The sequence below is a fragment of the Panthera tigris genome, chromosome C2 (assembly GCF_018350195.1).
Source record: "Panthera tigris isolate Pti1 chromosome C2, P.tigris_Pti1_mat1.1, whole genome shotgun sequence".
In the NCBI taxonomy this organism is placed as follows: Eukaryota; Metazoa; Chordata; class Mammalia; order Carnivora; family Felidae; genus Panthera; species Panthera tigris.
Genome location: NC_056668.1, coordinates 13,473,723 through 13,496,890, shown reverse-complemented (window position 1 = coordinate 13,496,890; position 23,168 = coordinate 13,473,723). Strand labels below are relative to the sequence as shown.

The window sequence follows — 23,168 nt, the reverse complement described above, 5'->3', positions numbered from 1 at the left end:
ACAAAGATCCCCTGAAAAACTTCAGAGACAAAAACTGAAACGGGTAAGTGGTGCTCAGAGTGGGTGAGCTCCTGACATGTGGGGTGAGGCTGTCCTGCAGTCGGGGGGATATCTGGAACTTCTCCCACCCCCACAATACCTGGGGTGGCTCCTGATCATAAAACTCCCCACGAGTCCAAACGTCTTCCAGAGGGAACCAGCACACCACCAAAAATGCAACTTCTGATACGATGCCAGAGCTAAGAGGGGAGGAACAACGGGAAGCTATGGGTTGGATTCGAAGCAGCCAACATTAAAAACTAGAGATGGTTTTTTTTATTATTTTTTTAAACATTTTATTTATTTTTAAGACAGAGAGAGACAGAGCATGAGCAGGGGAGGGGAGAGAGAGAGGAAGACACAGAATCGGAAGCAGGCTCCAGGCTCCGAGCTGTCAGCACAGAGCCTGACGCGGGGCTCGAACTCACAAACCGCGAGATCGTGACCTGAGCCGAAGTTGGACACCCAACCAACTGAGCCAGCCAGGCGCCCCCCAAAAACTAGAGATTTTTAATAAAGGGGATGTCCTAGATTTCACTGTCCACATAAAGGGCAAAGGTTGGCAAACTTTCCATAAGAAGCCAGACATGAACTATTTCAGGCTCTGGCACCCATTCTTTCTGTCAACGCTGCCATTTCAAGTGTGAAAGTAGCCACTAAAATAAAGCAATGGGGCATGGACATCTTCCAATAAACTTTATTTACAAAAACAGGAGACAGGACAGATTTGGCCCGTGGCCTGTGTTTGGCAACCGTGGGACATCAAGCATGTGTGCTTTGCGGAACTGGGCAGTGCTAGAAAGTGTACTTCATCTGCTCTTTTCAAGAAACCAGACGATGTATCCATAAAATAACGTTCCCTTCGCAGACACTTCTGTGTCTTCATGGGAAGGTGCGCCTCACACGTTAATTTGCCTCTTCCTTGCACGTCTTAGTACGTACGATAAGACTACACCATCCTCGCCCAAAACCAAGCCCCGCCCCCCCCTTTGTCCCTGAGAAAGGGATATTATGAAATCGATTATCATCCTGTTCCTTGGGGAGAAAAAAAGCAAATGAAATGGACTATCCAGAGCTGACCGAACACCTCCAGTGTAACACGGGTGCTTACGCTTGATACAGCGTCTGGACCTCAGTGTTGGGGGGAAGGCCCAGGAAAAGAACATGCAAACAAACCAGTCAAGCTCCACCTCCCTCCACAGGGTTCCTGGAGCTTCAATCTGGAAGTCAGGAGCCTGACTCAGCCAGCACCAACCCCTCCACCCCCGCCCGCGGCAACACCAGCTGGGGTTACGTCACCTGTGCGAGTCCAACATCTGGAAATCCACAGAACGACCCTGGTGGATGGGAGCAGTGCTCAGGGAGCATTTTTCCAAGTTCACGGGGACCACGTACACGTGACCCTGGGCAGATGGCGAAGGCCTACGAGAGTTATGATCTGGCTCAGCTCTGCACTTCATCCCCACCTCAGTGGAGCTCTCCAGAGCAATGCTCCCAGGAGCCCATGGATTTGGCCACTCTGAAAGTGCAAGAGAGAAAATTCCAGAGCTGCGGAGAAAAAACCCTGACAAGCCTCAAAAATGGTCAGAATTCATTTTCTTTTGTGATATCAGGACGCACGATCTAAGAGTCCCCCAGTAAAGGTTCCCTTCCTCCTACAGATTTCCTCAACAGCCAGGGGAGTCCTCAAGTACCCATAAGAAAAGCATTAATCTACGGCATACGTACACATGTCCGGCTCAGATGGTTTTCATCAGACTTAAAAGAGAAGCTGTCCTTTTTCTTCTCAAATCTAACAGTGAACAATCCCAAAGGGCATGGAAAGCTCTCAGAATGAATCCACCACAAACGGGAAACGCTTACGAACAGGGCCAGGTTGCGGCTGGAGGTGGGGGGACCCGGCTCTTTCTATGTGTCCGGCGTGCAATCAGCGAAAGCACCCCAGGTCGGCCGAGGACCCTCCGACGCCTCCTCCTTGGCCCACATCCAACTTGATGACTTCCAGAACTCGGAAGTAAAAAAGTCTCTGTCAGGAAGCGATCCCAACCAGAATAGGAGCCTCTGAAGGACAGGTGTCTGCGCAGTTGGACCTGGACCACAGAAAAGACAAATTCTCTCTTCTGTTGCCACCAGTGCAGATGGATGGGATCCGGGGATCATTTCCTCAGCGGGCAAAAACCCAGGGAAGAGGAACTGACAAAGGTCACGTCCAAACAAATCTATCAACCAAACTAAGATGGTCCCAGAATGTGCAGGCGGACACATACCGCCTACGAGAGGAGAAAGCAATCACCAGTTCAAAAGAGCCAATTACACCGAGGAGCCTTCTGCAAATGGCCCCTGAGAAAGCCCTGCGTGGGCAAGTGGTCAGGAAGGCACTCAAAAAGGGGTACCCCTGAGAGATGGGGAATGTTCTGTGACATGTCCAAAAATGAGTGTCTCCTTCCACCTGTAAAACTAAAACAAACACACAAGAAGCACTCAATATAAAATAAATGGGGGGAGGGATGCCTGGGCGGCTCAGTCCGTTGAGCAACAAACTCTTGGGTTCGGCTCAGGTCATGATCTCACAGTTTGTGTGTTCGAGCCCTGCCTCAGGCTCTGTGCTGACAGCACGGAGCCTGCTGGGAATTCTCTCTCTCTCCCTCTCTCTCTCTGCCCCTTCCCTGCTTGCGCTCTCTCTCTCTCTCTCTCAGAATAAATAAATAAACATCTACAAAATAAAATGAGACGGGAGGAGACGGAATTTTAGACGGCCTTCTTACCTTCGGGCTCCAAAGAAAGAGAGAATCCTCATGGAATTCTATATAAGACACATTTATAAAATGGTTAACACAAGGCTGGGAATTTGTAGTAAAGTTAGGTCGAATTTATGATAACATTGTCTTACTAACAATGCCAATAATAATATTCATGACAGGCACTGAAGCATGTGTTCCTTCCAGAGATGAAAACTAAGTTATAATCTAAGCAAATCCACTGAGTTAGTTAACTAAGCACATTCTAGAACCCATGGCTATCCAAAATATTCTCTCAAAGTCAGCACACCCACATGGAAAAACGTCAAGTATGCGTCCCTCCTTTCCCTGCTATTTCTAACCCAGGGATCAGGGAGGCGGGTGATCACATACTAATGCCAGAAACCAACGTCCCCAGTGCGGCTAAAGTCAACACACTGCCTTCTCCCAGGTTCCTTCTCTCTCACCAGGATTTTTCTCTCCTTCCTTCCTCCTCTGTCACACAGTGAAAGGACAGGTTTGCTCTTGCCTCCTCTGGTTTCCACATTCTCAGCTGCTACTTCCTTTTCTTCATATTCTTTTCCTTTCAAGGGTCCTGTGACTCCACTTCACTGTCTAAGAAAGAATTTGGTCTTTTTTTTTTTCCTTAAGATTTCATTTTTTTATTTTTTTTAATGGTTTATTTATTTTTGAGAGAAACAGCACAAGTGGGGCACAGAGATGGGGACGGACAGAGGATCCAAAGCAGGCTCCACGCTGACAGCAAAGAGCCCGACGTGGGGCTCAAACTCATGGACCGTGAGAACATGACCTGAGCCAAGGTCGGGTGCTCAACCGAATGAGTGACCCGGGCGCCCCAAAGATTTTATTTTTTTAAGTAATGTCTGCATCCATCAGTGGGGCTTGAACACATAACCCCGGGATCAAGAGGTGTATGCCCCACTGACTGAGCCAGCCAGGCACCCTAAGAATTGGTTCTTTTGAGCTCCCGAGTGATTTGGGAGAAAACTGGCCTCCCTGTGGCCATGACCCAGAAGAATGCCTTCCCCACATGGTCTCGTCCACCCTTCTTTTCCATGACGGTTTCCTGGCCACCACATACCTCCAGCTCATCTCTAACCTGGTCATGGAAACAAGCTCCTAACAAGCCTCCCTGTCACCTAGACCTCCACCAGCCAACCAGCCTTCTACATGCTACCCTAGGGTTTCTTTAAGAGACCGCTCGCGGACGTCATTCTCCCCTACTGGCAGACTTCCAGCGATTGGCCATCTTCCGCCAGTAAAATTCGGGCTCCTTGGCACTTCGTTTGAAAAAGGTCTCCACAACATGACCCCAGCTGCACTTTCCCTCTTCTCTCCGACACGACCCCTCACAAATCCTGCACTCCAGCCCCACAGTATGTCTCCTCCTCCGCTAGGCAGCCCTGTAAACGTTTTCACGTATCCGCCATTCCCCTGTGCCGCTCGCCCAGCCCCGCACACCTTCCCTACCCCGCTGGGGTCCTGCCCCCACCCAGTTGTTGCTAACGTCCACTCTGCTGCAGGATGTGCTCAGGTGAACATCCTGCAAAGTGACCTTGATGCCTGGACACGAGGGATCTCCTTACCCAGGGTTCTGCTTAGAGTCTGACGCATATTAAAGTTTTATCTAAGTACTGACGATCAGGTCTACCTTCTCCAGCAAATTAGAGGCTCCCTGAAGACAGGAATCATCCCCAATTCCACTGTTTCACACACAGTAAACAATCGACAGATATGTACCGAAACTGGAAATGAGGACAGTCAATTGAAACGCTGGGAGAGAGGGGGGAGTGCAAACTGTCCCTCCCCTGTACCTTGGAGGCAGATCAGACCCGACCGAAAACTATGCTTGGAGCATATAGTAAGGACTTTCAGAACTATCAACCTGCCGCTGAGATGCAACAGCGCTGTTCTCGTTCTATCTGAAACCAAGGCCCCTAAAGAGAATCAGATCTCCATTTAATGTGAGCCAAGCAAAGATCCTGGTCTGATGTTGAATGAAACACATGGTGGCTTCCAGGGATTCTGCCAGAGGAAAAAGCTCTTGCCATCAAGCTGAGAACAGATGCACACATTCCAGAACACCTGCAGGTCAGTTCACACCTACAGTCGCTGTGGATGTACCCAACACAGGCGGCCACATTGTACCCGTGGAGTCAGGGATGTGGGGGACACATTCGTGCTGGTTTTCAACAGGATGGCTGGGGACAGTCTCACTGAAAAAGAGACACGATAGAACCCACACCTGGAGGAGGGGAGGGCCACACCCTGTGGCTCCCTGGAGAAGAGAGCTCCAGGTGGAGGACAGCCAGGACGAGGGCTCCCCAGAGTGTAGTGAGCAAGGGGAAGAGGGACAGAACAGAAAGGCAGCTCCCGTCCACTTGGAAACCACTGTACCTCGGTCTTTCTGCCGGGCGTTTGGGAGGCCAGGAAGGTTCTGAACAGATTGACACTGACCTAAAAGGTGCCCTCTGGCTACTGGCTTAAGACAGATGGTGAGGGGCACCTGGGTGGCTCAGGTACTTGAGTGTCCAACTCTTGATGACGGCTCAGGTCATGACCTCGCGGTTCACAAGTTCGAGCCCTGCGTCAGGCTCTGCACTGACAGCATGGAGCCTGCTTGGGATGCTCTCTCTTTCTCTCTTTCTGCCCCACCCCCAACTTGCTATAAATAAATAGATAAATCTTAAAAAAAAAAAAAAAAAGACAGATGGTGGGAGGACAGACCAATTCAGAGGCCGGAGCAGTGGTCCAGGAGAGAGGGCCCTATGCATACACACACACACACACACACACACACACTAAACAGCTGCCATCTCGAGTTAGGTTTATGCACCAGCGGCCAGCTGCCTGCATGGATGTGAGGACACCCCCCGGGTGTCCACACCAGCAGCTCCCGACAGAAGCAAGGCAGCAGGGCCCAGCAAGGGAGAGCACAAGACTCCGGATGAAAGGGGAACCCTGTGCGGCTTTCAGGACAAGTTCACAGAAGCTTTGATCAGACAGGTGAGCGGCAAGCTTCGTCCAGCTTTAAACACGGAGAGTCAGAGGGGTCACCTCACATGAAAAGGAAACTGAGAAACAAGCTTCTCCCGGGAGCCCTGTGGGATATGTCGGGGGGAACGCACCGCCAGAGAAGAAAGGCGGCCTGCGGACACAGACAGTGCAGGCCTCTGCACGGAACTCAGTCTCAGAGACAGCCCTTTGGAGCTGGCCGGGTGGCGAGGCCTCTTAGAACTGTCCTTTCTCCGACGGAAAGAAAGGAGGGTCAAGGTTACACACTCAGGTGGCTTTGAAGCCCAGCTATGTCCCAGGCCCCCCAGCTCTATCGTAGCAATCACAGGCTGAAGGTTCAAGCAAACCACTCTTCTGTGTTCCTCCCTCCCCAGACACGGCCAGGCACAGCCGTGCTGGCCAGGACCCCACTGCCTCCTGGGCAAGAGCTTCCACTCTGGAACCAGCTCAGCCCAATCACGTGGGAGCCCCCGGGCATGTAACTAACCGCCTCCAGCCTCCTCCTTCCTCCTCTGTACCGTGGCAATGAAGTTAGACCATGCAAGGGGCGCCTGGGTGGCTCAGTCAGTTGAGGGTCTGACTCTTGATTTAGGCTCAGGTCATGATCTCATGGTACACGGATTCAAGCCCCATATTGGGCTCTGCACTGACAGTGCAGAGCCTGCTTGGGATTCATTCCCTCCCCCACCCCCTCTCCCTCTCTTTCTCTCAAAATAAATAAATACACTTAAAAAAAAAAATTAGACCATGCAAGAAAACACCTAGTACAAGGATGCCACTCAACACTGGGGAGTTTCTCTTGGGGTTGTTATTGTTAATTCTCTTGACCTGTCTGTGAATGAGTGAGAAATGCGTTTATTTCAAGCAAAGTAAAATCACCACAATATTCACTGATACCAACAAACAAAAGATGTGTCATCATTAAATAATAGCGATTAAAAGCAGGTGACACATCTTGCATTCGATACGCCATGTCAAACATGTACTCAAACAGAAGACCACCTCTGGCTAGCGGCCACCCTCCCCGAGGTCTGGACCCCTCATGAACAAAGCTGCAGATAAAATAAAAGATATAAAGATTTATACCTAAAGTTATAATAAAAGTTGCAAAGACTCACATGGAAGGAAGTTCATAGGCCCCACAACTAGTAAAAGAGACACTGGAAAACTGGCTGCTGAACCAGAAGCTAAATAAGCTACAAGTTACATCCTTGTAAAACTTGCTGTGCAATTTGAGAGAGGGCAACTTCAGGAAGAATACCTGTCGGGAGAGCCTCAGCTACCTGCGAACCTGGAAAGTGGATCAGAACTGGATTAGCAACTGGATTAGAAGCACACCCTCGATTTTGTCACATAATCATACGTCACGGTACAGAAAACAAGGTTGGAAAGCCAAGAAATCTCTTCAGAGCCAACACGCACAGCCCAGGACAGCCACTCTGCCTGCGGAAGGAACCCATGGGCCAGAGCCTCCCACTTTCTTGACACCCCTTCTGGATGCCAGTGAACACAGGCTCCAAAAAATATCCAGAAATTGAGCATAAAGAATCAGTTGACTGCGGTGCCTGGGTGGTTCTGAAGCGAGCTGAAGCGTCTGACTCTTGATTTCAGCTCAGGGTATCAACTCATGATCGTGAGATTCAGCCTGGCATCGGGCTCTGCTTAAGATTCTGTCCCTCTCTTCCTCTGCCCCCTCCCCCGCTTGTCCTCCCTGTCTCTGGAAAAAGAAAAAAAAAAAAAAAAAAAGAATCCGCTGACTATTTCAGGAAAGCTTACTTAAGGGATATCCGTGAAAGAATTTTCCAGCATCTCATATGCAATCAACCTGAAGACTCTGGAGGCAAATGAATTCAATATAGGTTCTCAGTGAGGCATGCAAAGATTGTCCAAAAGAACACACCAATTTAGACCTGAAATTTGGAATTGAAATGGCCACCTACTTGTGGCTCTGTCGTTGTTAACGGTGACGGGTAGAGGTCCCCTTGGCCAAGTGTATACTTCTTTTTTTTCTTTCTTTAAGTTTATTTACTTATTTTGAGAGAGCCAGAGAGAGAGGGAAGGAGGGCATCACACAAGGAGGGGAAGGGCAGAAAGAGAGGAAGAGAGAGAGAACCCCAAGCAGGCACCACACTGTCAGCATGGAGCCCCACGCAGGGTTCAAACTCACAAACTGTGAGATCGTGACCTGAGCTGGAGCCAAAGAGTCAGACACTCGGCTGACTGAGCCACCTGGTGCCCCCCCCCCCCCCCAGTGTATCCTTCTTAAATCTTTATTCAGCAAAGTAGAACTGCCTTCAGAACCAACCCTTGGGGTTAGTGGACCAAATACTGTTCACCCACCCGCCCCCCCCCCCAACAAACTCCATGTCTACCCAGTTGTGTCCACATAACTTCAGAACGTGACCCATCGGGAAATAGGGTCTTTACAGATAAAATTGAGATGAGTTCACAGATTAGAATAAGCCCTAAATCCAGTGACTGGTGCCTTATAAGAAGAGAGGACACGCAGAGGAGGGGGTCATGCGAAGACACAGGCAGAAACTGGGTGTTGCAACTATAAGACAAGGGATGCCAGGAGTTCCTGGGAGCTAAAACCTTCCCTAGAGCCTTCAGTAGGAGTATGAACCTGCCAACACCTTGACTTTGGACTTCTGACCTCCAGCAATGTGAGAGAATACATTTCTATTGCTCTAAACCACCAAGTTGATGGTGGTTTGTTCCAGGAGCCCTAGAAAATGGATATAATCTACAAGCAAAAGTCACAGAGATGAGATGAGACCAGGTAAACACACAAAGGATTGCTACGGACTGAATGTTTGTGTCCTCGCCTAAAATTCCTATGTCCTCAAACCCAGTGTGCTAGTAATTGGAGACGGGGCTTCGGGGAGGTGATTAGGTCATGAGGTGGAGCCCTCATGAATGGGATTAGTTCCCTTACAACAAAAGGCAAGAAAGAAATGACCTCTCTCTGCCAGATGAGGATACAACAGAAGACGTCCCTCTGCAAATGAGGAAGAAGGGCTCTCACCAGGAACTGAATCAGGTGCACCTTCATCTTCGACTTTGAGCCTCCAGAAATGGAAGGCATAGGGGCGCCTGGGTGGTTCCGTTGGTTGAGCATCTGACTTCAGCTCAGGTCATGATCTTGCGGTCCGTGAGTTCGAGCCCCGCGTCGGGCTCTGTGCTGACAGCTCAGAGCCTGGAGCCTGCTTCGGATTCTGTGTCTCCCTCTCTCTACCCTTTACACTCTCTCTCTCTCTCTCTCAAAAGTAAATAAACATTAAAAATTTTTCAAATAGGGGCACCTGGGTGGCTCAGTCGGTTGAGCGTCTGGCTTCGCCTCAGGTCATGATCTCACGGTTTGTGAGTTCGAGCCCCACATTGGGCTCTGCACTGACAGCTCAGAGCCTGGAGCCTGTTTAGGATTCTGAGTCTCCCTCTCTCTCTGCTCCTCCCCCACTCATGTTCTGTCTCTCTCTCTCTCTTTCTCAAAAATAAACATTAAAAAAAATAACTTAAAAAAATGTTAATAAATAGACATTTTAAAAAATTTAAGGAAAAAAAAGATGTAAGACATTAATGTCTACTGTTTCAGCCACCAGCCTGTGGTATTTTTGTTACAGCAGCCCAAGCTAACTCAGGAGGAGACTCTGTTAAGAAATGTATGTTCCTTTACAACTCCATTTCAGGCTCGGAGTTGGGGATGGGGGTGGGGGGTTATGAAGGAAAACTGAAAGATAAAAATAATTTTAGGAGCATCTGGGTGGCTCAGTCAGTTAAGCATCCGGCTCTTGATTTCAGCCCAGGTCATGATCTTGCGTTTGGTGAATTCAAGCCCCGTGTCAGTCTCCTCACTGACGGTACAGAGTCTGCTTGGGATTCTCTCTCTCCCTCTCTCTCTGCCCCTCACTTTCTCTCTCTCTCTCAAAATAAATGAACTCTATCGCTTCTCGGCCTTTTGGCTAAGATCAAGTGTAAAATAAATGAACTCTAGAAAAAATAATAGTTTTAAGGTTTTACTACAAGTGTCCTTATTTCTCAGGGCAGCGGTTCCTAAGCATCAGGGTGCATAAGCCTTACCTGGCAAGAGTGTTCGAATGCAGATCACCAAGCCGCCCACCCCAGAGCCCGATGCAATCAATGCTGCATTTTTAACAAGTACCCCCACATTCTGACAAAGCTGGCTTCCCGATCACACTTAGGACTCCATTGGGAGTTCTACATATAACAGAAACATCTTTTTTTTAGAAGCCCATCTATCTAACTCCCCAGGCTGGTCTCTCTCAAGTCCCTGTCCAGCAACCCCAAAGCACACGATCCCTTTGTGACTGAGTTCACACTCTCCATGAATACTCCCGGAATGTCCCACACCTCCACCTGCACCCCCTCCCCGTGCCAGGCTCCCGATGCACGCGCTAGCCCACGCCTCCTTGCCTCGAGCAGCTCTTCCTGGCCACTCACTGATCTCCTGCTCATTTGGGCACCGTCTCAAGAGCCCAGTATGAGCAAAAGTTGTTGGTACAATGACACCAGGTACACAGAGCCGATTTTTTTTTTAAGTTTATTTATTTATTTTGCAAGAAAGAGCGAGAGAGACCACACGAGCGCACGGGGGAGGGGCAGAGAGAGGGATAGAGAGAATCCCAAGTGGGCTCTGCACTGTCCATGCACAGAGCCCGACGCGGGACTCAAACCCACGAACTGTGAGATCGTGACCTGAGCCCAAGTCGGACACAACCGACTGAGCCACGCAGGCACCTCAGAGCTGATATTCTTAAAGACAGACAAAATGAACGTACATAGAGTGGCCACAGGAGCTGCACTCTGGGGCCGGACTGCCCATCCTCGAATCCCCAGACAAGGTGCTCAGTCCCTCACGGGGCTGTTGTTCAGGCTCAGCGAGTCAATACACGTAAGGGTGCAATTAAAGGTCATCATCGCTGAATAAACGAGATAATTTCAGATTCTAACACGTACTATGAGGAAAATCCACAGGGAACCAAGACGGAGTAGTGTGGGACTCTCTCTCGGGATGGAAATCATGAGACGGGGAGCACTATTTACAGTAGCCCTTGAAGGAGCTGTGTCACGAGGCTTGGCCAGTCTCACGATCCAACTCTGTTACTTCAGCTCCCAGATGACAAAATCCCAGGTGGCAGACAGCCAGAACTTCTGCACGCATCTCGCCTCTTGGCATAGACCTGGATATTCTCATCAGAGAAAGATTTTTTTTTTTTAATATTTATTTATTTTTGGGCAAGCACAAGCCAGGAAGGGTCAGAGAGAGGGGGACAGAGCATCCGAAGCAGGCTCTGCGCTGACAGACTGACAGCAGGGAGCCTGATGCGGGGCTCGAACCACTGAACCCGCAAGATCATGACCTGAGCCGAAGTCAGACGCTCAACTGACTGAGCCACCCAGGCGTTCCCTCATCCTAAAGATTTGAGCAAGACAGTCCTTCAAGCATCTCCTACAGCACGGGGCTGATGGCTGGACACATGCCCAGAAAGGAAGGACAAGCTCCCGGTGGCTTGGCTGTGACCAACCGTGACCAGCCTCGGCTACACTTGACATCATCCTTTGGGAATCTGCAGAAATCCCAAGGGAAACACTGCAGGGGGAATACAAGTTCCACACAGCCACACGGGCACAAGGACAGGACCTTTAATTATCAATGCCAAAGTGACTTCACCGAATCCACACACCAGTGAGGCCTGCTGACCCTCGGATTCCCAGGCTGCAAACCTGTGCTCCTTCTCCGATTACGCGGTGAGCTCCCTGAGGGTGGGAAGGCGTCCATCTTTGAGCGCGCACGGACTAGAGCCAGGGACACGTAACAAACGTCACGCTGGACAAATAAAGGAATGTGTCTGCAAATGGCCCTTGACAGCGATGCACCAAAACGCAGCACGACGGTCAGACTGCCCCGAAACGGTAATGGCTGGGCCTCGCAGGCCACGACATTCTTGATCATCCCATTGGATCCTAGACCTCAACTTGGGAGATGTGTGACGAAATGTACCCTAAAGCTATGAGGGACTTGTCCACAGTTTCCCATCTATTTACCAGGCAATAGAGCATGACAGTGACTCTCGTACAGGGCAGCTCACCGCAGCCCTTTCTACCGAGAGGTCTGGGCCTGGAAATATTGTAGACCCTGGAGCTGCTAGCACGATTCAACTCCCTTCTGCCTGCCCCAACATCCTGTCTCTACGTCCCAGTGACTCCATAGGAACCGCCTGATCAGGGGCACCTGGGTGGCTCAGTCGGTTGAGCATCCGACTTCGGCTCCGGTCATGATCTCACCCTTCGTGAGTTTCAGCCCCACATCGGGCCCTGAGCTGACCACGCAGAGCCTGCTTGGGGGTCTCTGTCTTCCTCTCTCTCTCCCACTCCCCTGCTTGGGCTCTCTACCTCTCTGAAAAATAAACATTAAAAAAAAAAAAAAAAACCTGCTTCATCATTTACTACTTAGAAAAGCTCTGCTGCCTTCCACACTGACACTCCAGAGTCTCCTTCCAGAAAAGTCTGGTGCCCTCTAGAAGGGACTCTACGGGATATGCCAACTCCACCCCCACTCACGGGCAGTCAGGGTCAGGAGGGGAATACGCAGATGCCTCATACGGGAGCCAAGGTCCTCAGAATTAAAGGTTGAAATTCTGAGGTCTACAGGACAAAGCTTCTAACCTTTGCTTTAAAATACTTTGCAAACTGGAGGCAACCTGCCATTCCAGACTCTTCAGATGGCCCTCCTCCACACCAAGGCCGTGAGAGCCTCCGTGATACTCCTCCCCTGTGAACACTCTGAGCATCTTGTCACTTTTGCTCGAGGCCTCTTCTTACAAGTTGGCTTTCCCACCATGCACACGATGGCTTCCCCAAGAAATTTTACTCATTTTTCAAAACCTTAATCAAACATCAACACCACCCCCTAAGGATTCCCTTGAATGCCCACGGCCCAGCATCTTGCCAACCAGCACCCTGCATAGATGGCGATCTTCCCTGCCACCCAGTGAGCTCCTCAAGGACACGGACTGACTCTCACTGTTTACTGTGTCACCACTATCTAACACAGTCACTTCGTAAACACCGACTGAAGGCATCTCCCAATGTGAGATGTGTGGACAGTCTTCAAGATGCAAATCTGAAGTCACAGCGGCCTCCCTCACCTCCCCCCATTAGACACTTTCAGAATATCCAAGCTTTCTCCATTACAGACATCAGTCCTTGGGGGTTAACATCTGTGTACTAATTCAGTTAATGCCCATCTTCCCCACAAGACTGAGAGCATCTGTGCCACCAGGGGATGGGTCTGGTATTCACTGCCAGAGCTCTAGGCCCCGGCCCTGCATTTGGCTCAAAGCACTACGAACGCCCAGAAGGTGATGTATGAATCTCTCACAGGTGAGATCAGCGGACATCCTAGAAAGTCACACAGAAACCTTGCAAACGTTATGCTGAGTGAAAGAAGCCGGTCACAAAAGACCACACATTGTACGATCACATTAATACGAAATGTCCAGAAGAGGCAAATCCATAGAGACAGAAAGTAGATTAGTGATGAGGGAGGTGGAGGGAAATAGGGAATAAATGCTGACATACGGGGCTCTGGAGTAGGGGGGACAGAAATGTTCTGATATCGACTGTGGTAATAATTCTCACAGCCCTGAGAATATGCTAAAAATCCTTGGATCATACACTTTAAGTGGTGAATTGCACAGTAAGTGAATTATATCTCAAAACGGTTGTAGAAATTCTATTGGTACAAATACCCCAAAATGAAGTCTGCTCAAGACAGCTGAATGGTATCATTAGGAGAAACCATGAACATCTTTAGAAGACATAGGATTTTCTTTTATTAATAGATGCAGACTTTCTTTTATTTAGTAACCAATAACTAGAGTTTAAAAGAATACTTGAGTGGCTCAGTCAGTTAAGCACCCGACTTCAGCTCAGGTCATGATCTCACGGTTCGTGGGTTTGAGCTCAGCATCTGGCTCTGTGCTGACAGCTCGGAGCCTGGAGCCTGCTTCAGATGCTGTGTCTCCCTCTCTCTCTCTGCCCCTCCCCCGCTCATGTTCTGTCTCTCAAAAATGGATAAATATTAAAAAAAAAAAAATTGGGGGGTGGGGCACCTAGGTGGTTCAGTCGGTTAAGCGTCCAACTTCAGCTCAGGTCATGATCTCATGGTTTGTGAGTTCAGGCCCTGTGTTTGGCTCTGTGCTGATAGCTCAGAACCTGGAGCCTGCTTCGGATTCTGTGTCCCCCTCTGTCTCCCCCCCTCCCTCGCTCATGCTCTGTCTCTCTCTCTCTCTCTCTCTCTCTCTCAATAAATGAAGATTAAATTTTTTTTTATTTTTTTAAATAAAGAAATAAAAGAATACTTGAAAGCATCAGGTCTGCATTTCTTATTTTTTAAAGTATGGGACACTGGGGCGCCTGGGTGGCTCAGTCGGTTAAGTGTCCGACTTCAGTTCAGGTCACGATCTCGCGGTCCGTGAGTTCGAGCCCCGCGTCGGGCTCTGGGCTGATGGTTCAGAGCCTGGAACCTGTTTCCGATTCTGTGTCTCCCTCTCTCTCTGCCCCTCCCCCGTTCATGCTCTGTCTCTGTCTCAAAAATAAATAAACGTTAAAAAATAATAATAATAAAAAAAATAAAAATAAAAATAAAGTATGGGACACTGAGGTGCCTACGTTCGGGGATTTGTCTAAGATCTTGTACCCAGTTTGGGACAGCTTACCATCCAAACATCAGTCACAGCAGCCAAAAGGTGGAAGCAACACAAGTGTCCACGGATGGATGAATGGGCAACAAAATGTGGTCCATAAATACAAGGGAACATTATTCAGCCTGAAAAAGGATGTAGTTCTGACACATGCTATGACACGGATGAACCTGGAGGACATCCTGCTAAATGAAATAAGCCAGACGCAAAAGGACAAATACTGTGTGATTCCACTTATGTGAGGGACGTAGTCAAGCCCTCAGAGGCAGACAGTAGAAGGGGTGGCCAGGGGAGGGCGGGGGATGGGGATTGCTGTTCTACGTGTTCGGAGTTTCAGTTTTGCAAGTTATAGAGCTCTGCCCCTTGCTTGCTCAACAAGGTGAATTGTCTCTAGTGAACTGCACACTTAGAAATGCTTGAGATGGTGAATTTTACGTTTTGTGTATTTGACCACAACTGAAAAACAAGAGAGCCAACCTCAAGCCCCCTAGAACTCCTGCCCTGGCCAGACTCTCCAGCAGGACTCTCCCAGACCCTGCAGGATGCCCAGGTGAGGACAGCGGGCTCTGCTCGGTCAATCAGAGGGACTGAAGCCACCGCTTCCAAGACATTTCAAGAAGTTTAACAAATCTCAGTATACAGATCAATAAAACAGAGGCTACTCCGTAGGTCTGGGTCTGCCCAGAGCAAACTCCAGCCAGGAGGTAATTGGGTGGCTGTGAAAGACAGCGGGTGATGGGTGCAGAGCGGGTTAGGTTGCCTTCGCCAGGACAGAGCCCTCCAGCCTTAACTGAGCATAGGAATCAACCTTGGGATCAACTTCCTGGGAAAATGCAGATTCTGATTCACCTGGGTGAGGCCTGGCCTTTCTAACAAGCGCCCAGATGCTGCAGGTGTGATGCTGGCCCAAGGCACCACTCGTGGGCACTTCCGGTAGCCAGGGTAGAGATGCAAGTCCACACCGCACTCCTTTCTCCACACAAGAAGCCACCCTCATGGGCTTGGGGCTCCATGGAATCATTCTATTTTCGGTAGAACTAAGCATACAGCCACAAGCCAAGAAATCTCGGCTCATTTTAGCCCGAGTGAGGAAACATACGCGTTCTAATTTTATGATTTATGAAAATGTTAAGTTGGATTTATGTTAAAACTGGGTCAGTAGGTTGGCTGCTGGATTGTGGGCAGGTGGGGAAGAAACCAACTGTGGTCCACTCTTTAAAGGGAATATTAAATCAGACTTAAGACTCAGAAGTCGGTGGAATCTGGCCTAATAATAGTTGCTTCACCAACTCGACTCTTGGTAAGCCATAGTGGGCAAAGCCACAACGCAGACAGAGCCCAAACATTCTGCTTTACATAGAATCACAGACAAGATGTTTCTTCAGCTTGATTTCCATGAAGGTTTCGTTTCATGCCAGTACCTAGTGAAAATTAACCGGGAAGAAAAGACATGTGAACAGTAATGACACGAGGTTTGTAAGGGCCAGAGTCTGCAATCAGTAGGACAGAGGAAAAGACGAGCAACGAGGAAAGAAAATGACAGATTATGTTTTTAGGGTTTCGAGGTCACCGTAGAAACTTAAAACTATTCTTGCGTGGAGACAACAAAACGTCATAAAAAGAGAAAGCAACGAATCGGCTCCTCGCAATCAAAGACTATCCCCAAATATTCTACAGAAACTAAGGGTGGCTACTTTGCAACTTTGCACCAAATGAGCTTGTAAGTCCACTGCAGTCGTTAATGCCCATTCCTCTATTTGTGTCAATTAGTTAGCCCTTTCGTTGTATTGCCATGACGATTAGCAAGGCCCCAAAATAGAAGCGGGTGGCTTACCTATTACTCACAATATCTATTAAGTGATCCACTCAGGTTCAAAGCACACACCTTCCACCAGTCTTTGCTTGCTGCGATGTCAATTTAATTTTTTAAAAAATGCCTTTACCTTAAGGGACAAGGAATAAACGATTCAAAGGTCAAAGCAGAGAGAACAGTGCTCAGTACCAGCCACACTGCAGTGAGACTTCCCGTACTCTGCCTCGTGGTGTGACTGATACAACCTTTTCTGCGCAGACTGGTAAAAGTTAAAAATGTGTAGACTCTTTGATCCAATAATTCCTCTTCTACAGATCTACCCTAAGGAAATGATCCAAAATTCAGGAAAGGTGCCACATGGAAAAAAGATAGCCACTGCGGTATTTTGTAACAACAGAATAAGAATTACAGAGAAGCCCTGAGAGTCTGGTTCCATGTCGTGGAGCTAAATGGGAACTACATTTCCCAGAATCCCCCTCTCTTGGACGGTCCTGGGTTAGGGTCAGCCATGAGGGGAGTGTGCCCTGAAAGCACAAGTGGAGGAGCGGATAGGGTCAGGGTGGTGAGCTCCATAAGGGACTGGAGTGGGGCCACAAGCCCTTCCAGCTCCTGAGGTAGGCCCATGTGGAACCCCCAGGGCAAGGGCATGGATGGGGTCTTCTGAAAGTCACCCCAAGTCATCAAGGTGGACAGTGACGAGAGACAGACTGAGCTTCCGTGTGTTGTGGCTCTTCCAGCTCCAACTGCATCTTTTCTTCCCGACTACATATCCAGCCAGAGGCAGACAACAGCCTTCCAGAGACTTCTTCTAGCCCCCACAAATGCATGGGGTCACAATCTCATGGTTAATCCTTCTTCCACGTCCCTCACTGCGATGGTTAATCTTACGTGCCAACATGACTGGACCAAAGGATGCCTAGACACTTGGTAAAACATTATTTCCGGGTCTGTCTGTGAGGATGTTCCTGGAAAAGATTAGCATTGGAATCAGTAGACTGAGTGAAGCAGACAGCCCTCACTGATACAGGTGGGCATCATCCAATCCACTTGGCTGATGGCTTGAAGAGAACAGAAAGGTGGAGAAAGGGCAAAGTCTCTGTGTTTGAGCTGGGACATCCATCTCCTACCCTCAGACACAGGTGCCCCTGGCTCTCAGGCCTTCAGACTCAGACTAACACCACTGGCTATCCTGATCCTTCAGCTTGCAGGCAACAAACAGATAATGGGACTTCTTGGCTTCCATAATCGCATGATTATGGAGATATATATATAGATATCTCTAGATATACATAGATATATACCTATAGATATCTCTAGATATCTACAGATATATATATATCCTATTGGCTCTGTCTCTCTGGTGAACCCTAATACAATCACCAAATCCTAAGTGAGGCACAAAATGCATGCAAATGAGTTAAGTAAACTTAACTACAGCGCTCCATGTAATGTTAAACACTTGTTAAAACAGATGTTTACAAAGTATTTAAAGACCACTTTCCTCAATAAATGGGAAAAAATATCAAGCTAAAATTCAAATTTATTATTCACACTATATATAATAAACAAAAACCAAAGAGAAAGAAGATTCATTAAAGTACACCAGAAAGGTAAACAGTAGTTCAATCTAGGTGGAAATAGGAAATCGCTTTTCTTTTGTTTCTTTCTTCTAGTATTTTCTAATTTAAAATTTTTCTAGGCATTTTATGTATTTTCTTAGAACTAAAATTCTCTAGGATTATACAGACAAGCAAAAGACCCCCCAAAAAACCCAAAATAATATTGAAGGAGAAGAAAAAGGTGGAGAACGGACACTACCCATCTTTAAGACTTTCTATCAAACTACAGTAATCAAGACCTTGTGGTAAAAGAACAATCTGGCCAAAAATAAACAAACAGATCACAGGAACAGAATAGAGAGCCCAGGCACAGATGAATTGAGCATGAAGAAGTGGGCAAACTGATCTCCGACAAAGAAGCAAAGAAAATGCAATGGTGAAAATTCAGTCTTTTCAACAAATGGCGCTAGAAACACTGGACATCCACGTGCAACAAGAAGGTTCTACACAAAGACTTGGCACAGAAATTAACTAAAAATGGATCACATACCTAAATGTAAATGTAAAACGCCAGTGGAAAAACTAGCTGTAAAGGATCACACAGAAGAAAATCTCGACGACCCTGGGTGTGGCAATGACATTTTAGATACACCAAGAAGCATGATCCATGAAGGAAATAACGGAGAGGGTGAACTTCTTTAAAATTAAAAACGTCCGTTGAAAAAAACTCAAGAGAACAAGACAAGTCAGAAACTGGGAGAACATATCTGCAGAAGACACATCTGGTAAAAAGGCTGTTATCTGAAAAGAACTCTTAAAACTCAAAGTAAGAAAACAAACAACCCAATTTTAAAAATGGGCCCAAGACCTTAATAGATACCTCACCAAAGAAGATATACAGGCAGCAGATAAGCATGTGAGGACATGTTACACATCATATGTCACTGGGGAGACGTAGCTCAAGTGACAATGAGATACCACTCACTTCTGTTAGAATGGGCAAAATCTGGAACACTGACAACACCAAATGCTGGCAAGGATGTGTAGCAACAGGAACTCTCATTCAGTGGTAGAACGGATGCAAAATGGCATAGCCACTTTGGAAGAGAGTTGCCAGTTTCTTATAAAACCAAACATACTCTGACTATCCGCAATCCAACAATCACATGCATAGGTATTCACCTGAAGGAGTTGAACGCTTAGGTCCACGCAAAAATCTGCACACAGCTCCTTAGCACAGCTTTGTTCATAACTGCCAACACTTAGAAGCTACTGAGATGCCCTTCAGTAGGTGAATGGGTAAGCTGTGTTACATCCAAATAATGGAATATGATTTAGTGCTAAAGAAATGAGCGATCAAGCCACAAAATGACATGGAGGAAATGTAAATGCGTATTACTACTGGAAGAAGCCGGTGTGAAAAGGCTATGTACTGTGTGAGTCCAAGAATGTGACATACTGGAGGCAAAACTATGGAAATGACAAAAAGATCTGTGGTTGCCAGGAGCTTGGGGGAGGGAGGCAAGGACGAATAGGTGAACATTGGATTTTTTGGGCAATGAAACCATTCTGTACGGTAATTATAATGTTAGTAAATACGTGTTATTACAAATGTGTCCAAACCCATATAATATGCAAGACCAAGAGTGAACCCTATATAAACTACAGACTTTAGATATGATGTATTAATGCAGGTTCATCCGTGGTAGCCAAGGGACCACTCTGGTTGTGAATGCTGATAAAGGGGGAGGCTATGTATGTGGGGGGGGGGGGGGGGGGAGGGGCAAGGAATATATAGGGAATCTGTACTTTCTGCTCAATATTGTTGTGAACCTAGAAGTGCTGTAAAAAAAAATGGTCTATAAAAAAATTAATTAATTCTTTAAGAATCATTATATATAGCAAGAATTAAATTCTAAACTCTATTTTTTTCCTCCTTCGGGGTTTGGTTTTGTTGTTGTTGTTGTTGTTTTAGATTTTATTTATTTATTTATTTGTTCATTTTTAACGTAAACTCTAGGGGCACCTGGGTGGCTCAGTTGGTTGGGTGTCCGACTTCGGCTCGGGTCATGATCTCGCGGTTTGTGGGTTCGAGCCCAGTGTCAGGCTCTGTGCTGACAGCTCGGACACTGGAGCCTGCTTCGGATGCTGTGTCTCCCTCTCTCTCTGCCTCTCCCATGCTCATGCTCTGTCTCTCTCTGTCTCTCAATAATAAATAAATGTTTAAAAAAATAATAAAGTAAACTCTACCCCCAACGTGGGGCTTGAACTCACAACCCCGAGATCAGGAATGTCACACTCCACCTAAAGAGCCAGCCAGGCTCCCCTAAGTTTTGAATATATCACAAAAACTTTTTCTAATTTAAAAAAAGGCCCTGGTTTTTGTGTATATCCAATAGAATTGCAAATCTGACATTATTCCATTTCACTGCCAAAAACCATTCAGCTATTTTCCAGGAGAAAAGTCAAACTTCTTGGCATGATCTGGCCACTAACTTCTTGGCATAATCTGCCAGCTTCCTCGTCTTATGACCCTGACAGAAGAATAATACCAATAATGACATAATGACAATGATAATAACTGTGATCCATTTGATTGCTCTACACTTTTGCATGTGATTCTCTCTCGGCCTAAAAACCCTGTTCTTCTCACCAGGAGTCATCTGAAGAAGAACCACTCGTCAATTAAGGCTTAACCTGAACTTCCTTCATCTGAAGACCCACCTGACTCTCCAGTGGCATCAGCTTCCTCTTCCCAGTTACCCCCAGATATACTTGACTCGCCTACAGCTGCTCTGGCCAATCCGTATCGGATGAGTCCATCTCTAGCTGGAGGGCTGGTTAAAATTCACATTGCGAGGCTCCACCCCCAGGGGGTCTGATTCAGTAGGTCCGGGGTGGGGCCCAAGAATGTGCATTTCTAACAAGTTCCCAGATGATAATGCTAATGCTGTTGGTCTGGGGACCACACTGTGAGAACAGCTGAGACCAGACCCTTGAAGGTGGGGACTGTACTTTACTCATCAGAGCATCCCAAAGGCTCAAGAACAGTGCTTGGCACTTAGCAGGTGCTCAGAATTGGTTAAAGGTATTTTGGTTTACTTTATTTTTTAAAATAATATGGTCGTCATCACTAGGGTGCAGTATATAACATGATGTGCAGAGCTATACGGAATCTTACAACTATCTCCTTGTTCATACCTTTGTGAAATCTGGAAACCTTAGTAAGTGTGAGGTGAAAACGTCAAAAATCCAAGATTCCTTGCATTCGTACACACTTTTTTTTAAATTTTTTAATTTTTTTTAATTTATTTTTGAGAGAGAGAGAGAGAGGGAGGGAGGGAGAGAGAATGAGTGGGGGAGGGGCAGAGAGAGAGGGAGACAGAATCTGAAGTAGGCTCCAGGCTCTGAGCCATCAGCACAGAACCCGATGCAGAGCTAGAACTCATGAGCCACGAGATCATGACCTGAGCTGAAGTCTGACACTTTACCGACTGAGCCACCCAGGCGCCCCTCGTACACACTTTTTGTGAAAAGCTCTCCCCATTTTATGTAGCTGCCGTTGCTTTCTCTGTGGCTCCAGGCACCAGGAAATGAAGCCAGAAATAAGGAGATGGACAGAGAACACCTGGTTCTTCTTTTGCTCCCAACTTGTAGATGGTAAAAGCCCAGACCATTTTCCAAAATGCCCTGCTGTCTCTTTTATTCTACTCCTCCTCCTCTACCTGTACAATTATATGGTTGACTGGCAGTGCTAAGTCCGGGAGCAGCACTCAGGTAATCTCACCTTCAGGCTTATAAATTACCTTCCTGATAACAGTGACCATCACCTTCCCAGACATACCTTCAAGCCAAGTGGGGGAGAAAGTTAAAGGAATCCAGAAAAGAGAGGAAGCAATTCCTTTTGTGAAGGCTGAGATGTCCCAGCACACATGATTTGAGAGAAGAGGGCACAGGGAGAAAGATTTTTCCAAGGAAACAACGGAATCAAACACACAGAGGCGTTAAAAAACATATGGCATGTCCCCGCAACACCAGGACGTTTGCCCTGTAGCTCAAATGTACCATGTAATGGAGCCAGGACTGGAAAACAATGTGGGGTCAGACGGAGGAAGGTCTAAAATACCACGTCACAAACAGACTCTAATCTGTATGTAGTAACTCCTGTCATAGAGGAGAGTGACAATGATCAGACCCACATGTTGGAAAAACAGCTCTGGGGGCCGAATAAATGAGAAAGAGGCCTTGGGAGAGACATGCTCTGCCTCACTGATAAGCAAAGATACACTGAGCGAACTGGCAAAGGGAACGTGAAACACCAAGACTGCTAGAGGTAGGTCTTTACCAACTACTGAAGTAAAGGCCTTTATTTTTTTTCCTTCTATCTCAGCTTGTTTTAAAAACAACTTAAGGTAGGTAAAGAACTAATTGAAAACCAGACCTCTTGAGAGCCAGGGAGACAGGCAAGTGTTCCAAGAATATGATCCCGGCCTTTAACAGATAAGAAAGACTTCACCAGGATGAACGGTGCATTTATAGTTATTGCTATTATCCTCAGAGACTTTGCAGACGAGCAAAATTCAACTGGCTCTTTAGAAAAGCCAGAATCTTCCAAAATGCACCTTACTCCCAGGTTAACAACATATTTGGGTGATTAGAAAGAGCACACTGGTTATAGAGAGGATGAAAATACACACATCAGTTATGCCATTTGTGAGTACGACCTCCGAAAACAGATCAAGTAATTTCACTTATACTTCCAAATGCAGTTGTGTGTTGCAGTCCATACTTCCAGTCCAAAGAGAGGACAAGGCCTACCGAACTTTTGGAAACTCAAGCTTTTCTTTTAGAACAATTTGCTCAAAACATACGAAGAAGAGGCAGCAAATTAAAAAGAGGAACTGATCCCCTGATGGCTGAGAAGAGAGGTTTTAATTATGCTTTAAGGTAAGGGTGATAATTGACTTACACTCTGACACATCTGAACACCAAGCTCATACGCGCAAAACAACTTCATTATCAAAGACGATCAGGGAACGCGCTTTTATTCTGCATAAGTCAATTTGCCGTGCAACTAAAGCTCAGTATTTCCAAACGTCCAAACTTTTATTTTTAATTTCTTAAAAGCTATTTTGAAAGGGAAAGAAAGCACTGTCAAATATACTACAGATCTTCCACATCCAGCCAAGATGAGACAGCAGGAGCCAGATTTATACACCCTCCTGAAATGGTTTTTATAAAAAGGGACAGAATATAT

At 47.1% G+C, this 23,168-nt stretch overlaps 1 protein-coding gene across 2 annotated transcripts in view; it reads right to left on the bottom strand.

Moving 5' to 3' along the window:
- The window catches only part of TIAM1 (TIAM Rac1 associated GEF 1), a 382,305-nt gene that overhangs the window by 259,718 nt on the left and 99,419 nt on the right, over positions 1-23,168 (bottom strand). The gene's annotated exons all lie outside the window — the stretch shown is intronic.